At 36.4% G+C, this 5,439-nt stretch overlaps 2 pseudogenes; both read left to right on the forward strand.

The window, feature by feature from the left end:
* The first annotated feature begins 246 nt into the window (after positions 1-246).
* Positions 247-605, forward strand: LOC102872849 (annotated as a pseudogene).
* Positions 606-4,229: 3,624 nt separating this feature from the next.
* LOC102873257 overlaps positions 4,230-5,439 on the forward strand; it is a 4,028-nt pseudogene continuing 2,818 nt past the window's right edge.

The raw sequence follows: 5,439 nt of genomic DNA on the forward strand, positions 1-5,439 counted from the left end.
CTTCATAAAGCCCTCTTTCCCAAATGATCTGTTCTGCATACAGGCCCTCACATGCAAATTCACATTGAAGTTGAAGAAAGTGAAAGCAAGTCTGGAGGACCCAAAACATAACTTTTAGTCTATTATTTTTATATTTAAAAATCACTTCAGAAGAGTCGGCCTTGTGCATGAGCCTTCCTTTACCCCTGCCCAGCCTCCTTGTTGGCAGCTTCAGGTGCATGTCCACTCGACATCTAAGGTGAGAAAATGCGAGCTGTGAAAAAGACGAAAAAGCCCCCGGAGTCAATCAACTGTAGGCTCCAACTTGTCATGAAAAGTGGTAAATATGTGCTGGGATACAAGCAGATTCTGAGGATGATCGGGCAAGGAAAAGCCAAGTCGTTCATCCTCACCAACTGCCCAGCCTTGAGGAAATCTGACATCAAGTTCTGTGCCATGTTGGCCAAATATGGTGTCCATCATCATTACAGTGGTAACAATATTGAGCTGGTCACAGCAAGCGGAAAACACTACAGAATATGCGTGTTGGCTGCCGTTAATCCAGGTGATTCTGATATCTTATAAGCATGCCAGAAAAGACTGGAGAAAAAGAAATCACGTACTAGTTTTCTTCAATAAATTTGGCAGAGTTCGTTTAAAAAACTATCACTTCCTACAACCAGGAGAAGATAACATAGATGAATGGGATCTTCTAAGACTCAAATCCCTATGCACATCCAAAAACTTCTCCAATAGGGAAAAAAGGGACGCCACTGACTGGGAAAAAGTATTCGGTAATAACATATCAGATAAGGGACTTATATCCAGAATTTATGAAATACTTGAGCACCACAACAAGATAAAGGTAAATAATCCAATAGAAAAATGGGCACAGGATATGAACAGGCACTTCACCGAAGACGACATTCAGATGGCTAACAAGCACATGAAGAAATGCTCAAAATCCCTAGCCCTAACAGAGATGCAAATTAAAACAACTATGAGCTATCATTTCACCCCAGTCAAAATAGCAAAATTTAACAGAACAGCAAGCAGCAAATGCTGGCGAGGTTGTGGAGAAACTGGAACCCTGATTCACTGTTGGTGGGAGTGTAAAATGGTGCAACCCCTGTGGAAAGCAGTATGGCGCTTTCTCAAAAAGTTGCAAATAGAGATACAATTTGACCCAGCAATTCCACTACTGGGAATATACCCTGAAGAGACCATAGCTGACATCCAAGCAGATATATGCACACCCATGTTTATTGCAGCTTTGTTCACAATAGCAAGGAGTTGGAAACAACCTAAGTGCCCATCAACAAACAAAAGGATAGAGAAGCTGTGGTATATTCACACAATGGAATACTATGCTGCATTAAAAAACAAGGAACTTTTAATATTTTGTTATGCTTCCATCAACTTCTATTTTCCAGGAAGGTATAAAATAATTTTCCACTTCAAAGCTTCTTCTCTTCTAGTCTCAATATCTGCCAAAGTCGTCTCAATCTAATACTAATTTCTATTTTAGCATCACAGCTTTAAATGATCCTCCCATGATCATATTCCACAAAACAATCTTAATAATTACTTCATAATAGTTATTAGCATCAAATTTGTTTGCATACTTTCTCATACATATTTCAAGGTTTTTTTCTCCTTGAATATTAATTGAATTAGAATATCAGTACTGTGGGTTTTGTTATTTATGGGGACTAATGTACGGATGGCACAGGGTTCTGAGATGTTGTTTGTAGGGTCATTTTTGGGTCATACCTGACTCACTACATGTAACAACAACAAGAAGAACTCACATAGAAGAGCATAGGGAGACCTGGTGCCTTGTAATAAGGAGTTTCTTTGCCAGCCCAAAGGCACAGAGTTCGAATTCATCTGCTGTTTAATGGGAGACCGATAGACAATCTCTTTCTGTATTATTTACTATCTCTGAAAACTTGCTGAAGAGTCACCTCCTAGCTGACAAGACCTAACGTAACATAAAAGATGCTGCTGCTGTATTGTACCATCCAGTCAGAACCAACTTATAACTACATAAATGCTTACAAAGAAATGAATTTGTGGATGTGGAATAAAGACGTGAATAAGGCACATACAGTCACCTCAGTGGAGAAAGTGATGCTACTTAAACATTTATCTACATCAAGAAGTTACATATGCATGCAAACAAAATGAAATAAAAAGACCATCACAATTAACTTTTCAATTTATTGATTTTCTAAAAAAAATTCATGTGAATTAGTGTTATGAAGGCTTTGGTTTATTAATTCATACTTTGCAACACAGACACAAAGCAGCTCCTTAAGGACTGATAAAATACTTTTTCCTAGGTGACTGAGGTGATATATATTATCTTAAAAAGTTCATTTCTGACCAGAAAAGTTCTTTGTTCAACCTGTGAAAACATGACGTGGAAACATCTGATCCCATTTGCCAAGAGGAATTCAAAATTGTTGTGACATTTTCAAGCTCACTGATATAGAAAAGACATGTGTTGTCAATTAAGGAAAAGGTACAACATTTGCCAACTCCTCCAGATGCTTCTCCTTTTAACCAGATGAAGCCTCAGCTAGTTGTATTTTAACCAGATGTTCTCTTTTTGAGATTTTGGCACAAGAAAGGTAAACTATACCTATGAGCTAGTTATAAGAATCCTTTTCTCTCCCTGACCTTGAATTCCAAGTTACAAAACATGAGTTAAAAACACCTCTTTAGAATTTTATATTTTGATAGCCCATTCACTTGAAATGTATGTATAGAATTATTTCATACTGAAATCTTCCACATATATATTTACTGTCAAAAAATATTTAGATGTAACCTTTGGATCATTTTCTAGCCTTTTGCATTTTTTTACTTGAAACTCAGTTAAAAGAGATGATTGTTCTATCATTTTAACTTGCTAATTTTTAACCCAAGGTTAAAAATAAAAATCTTCATTCTTCACTTAATTTCTGGCACCTCTTTACTCTTATTAAATGAAACAGTATCTTGTCCATCATAGCAAAAAAATATCATTTCTGTTAAATAAATGCAGATGGAAAAATGAGGTTGGTAATCTGTTTTTTTTAAGTATATTAACTATGAGTAATAATTGTTCGGTTCAAATCAAGAACTATAATAGCATAGTCAACGAATATTATTATTATTAATAGTATTATTACGATGAGAAATACCTACAAGATAACTGGAAAAGTGCATTCTGTAGTTAGGTGCCATTGAGGCAACCATGACATATATAACAAAATTAAAGACAAAGAAAGAATACTGAGTACAGCTCAGGAAAAACATTAAGTTGCTTCCAAAGGAAAGCCAAGAAGACCAAGCTCTGACTTCTCAGCAGAAACCACACAGAAAAGAAGGCAGCCAGTGGACATATATAAGACTCAAGAGGAGAAAACAGCGCTATGAACAACAATGTGAATCTTCCCCCAACCCTGTGCCTTCCTCACCAATTTCTGATACACTCAAGCTTTTTTCCGTGTCATTGCATCTCATGAAAGATCTTCCTGTTTCTCACCAACCCTCCACCTTTCCAAGCACGACGATCTTTTCTAAGAGCCAGCCCAGCATCCCAAGTGCCTGATTGATGGTGGTGTATACTACCACGTGAGAACTGGCTTTTTGCTCACTCTCTAACAGATTTCTTTCGGCTGTAACTCACACAGTTGGAGGCAGGAGTAGCATCCACTTCCCAAGTCAGTTTGCCTCTGGGAACTCTATGATCTTGGTGAAAAGATGAAAGTTTTGGGCTCAAGATTTTCATTCATAGGATCGCTATGAGTTGTCTACGGCTCTAGAGCATTTAACAGCAACAACAAATCAGAGAATGATTGTCCATCCTGCGCAGCAACGGGGAGGATGGGAACCTTCTGCCTGTGAGTTGACAGCACAACTTCTCACCAGAAAAGCAATAAGAGAAACTTTTGGACATGTTGTCAGGAGAAATCAAGCCTTGTAAGAAGGACATCATGCTTGGAAAAGAGGAGGGTCAAGGAAGGAAAGGAAGATCGAGGTGAGTTGTCATAGTGACTGCCACGCTGAGTTTAAGAACAGTGCAGACTGTGAAGATGACACAGGATGGGACAAGGTTTAGGTTTGTTGTTTACAGAATTGTTGTGCGTGAACAGCATCTAATGACAACAACAAAAATACATTGTTCATAATTACTAATTCAATCTTCCAAAACACAATACATTTTTTTTTAAAATTTTGGTTTTGAATACTTTTCAGTAATGGATTTTTGTGATATTAATGTTAGTTTTAATCTTTCAGCATTCTGGTTGATCAGTATCTTTTGGAATGAGTGCCAACAGAAAACTTTTCCAGTTGATTGGCCAGATAACTATCTTCCAAATTTATTTGTCTACACGGGTGAGCATGTCCAGGCTACATCTGTTTGTAGAAAGACCTTGATTGACATTTTGTCCATCTTGGATTATTATTATTATTATTATTCCAATACCTTCACTACCACCTGGGCTTCTTCATTCAGTTCCATTGGTTATTGATTATATATTACTTCCTGAAATAGTTCTGTGTCAACTAATTATTTTTGATACAATGACTGTAGTCTTTCCATCTTTTTTGATACATCTTATATCATCAAATTTGTTTACCACAGATTTCTTTTCAATTTCAGACTTGAGTTTTCCTGCAATTCTTTCCATTTTAGTGATGTTAAACGTGCTCCTTGCTTGTGGTTTACTAACTAGAATTATTTTCACTTTTCATTATAATACTATGATTAATCTTCTTGAAATACCTTTTGAAATCATTTTCTCAGCTCTCCTATTTAATAATTTCTTCCTTTATTTTTTGTATTTTCAAAAGAAATTTTAGAGCTATTTCTGATAACCATTTTTGCCTATTTCTTTTTTCTTTCCTCTATAAATTCCTTTGCTTGATTCATGTATTATATCTTTAATGTAAAACCACAACTTGCCTGTCCTTGGATGATTAGTGCTCAGTTCATCATATCTCTTCTTGAAATTGTGGTTAAATTCAGATTGGGTAAATGCAAGGTTATATTTTTTACTGTACATACATGTTATGATATTCTTCACTTTGTATTTAAGTAGTTGATGATCTATTCCAGTCAGCACCTGGCTTTGTCAGAATGATTGTATTAAACTTTTCTACTATGCATTTCTGCTTACGTAGTCAATTTAATTGCTATGTATTCCATAATTTAGAAATACACACACATGTTGGTTTTAGGTGACATTAAGTTGGAATTAACTCAAAACTGACTCTCCAGTGGGTTTTCAGAGGCTGTAAATCACATAGGGGGATATTGTCTGTTGTTCTCCTGCTGAAAATCTGGTGTATTTCAACCATTTGCCTTGGATCTACAACTTTGCCTTTGAACTACAACTCCTTACCACTAACCTGCTGTTGTTGTTGGTACTGTAAAGTCTGAACTGACGAAGAGCTGGCCCTCCG

Source organism: Elephantulus edwardii, unplaced genomic scaffold, assembly GCF_000299155.1.
Source record: "Elephantulus edwardii isolate Elephantulus edwardi_28Jun2011 unplaced genomic scaffold, EleEdw1.0 scaffold00098, whole genome shotgun sequence".
In the NCBI taxonomy this organism is placed as follows: domain Eukaryota; kingdom Metazoa; phylum Chordata; class Mammalia; order Macroscelidea; family Macroscelididae; genus Elephantulus; species Elephantulus edwardii.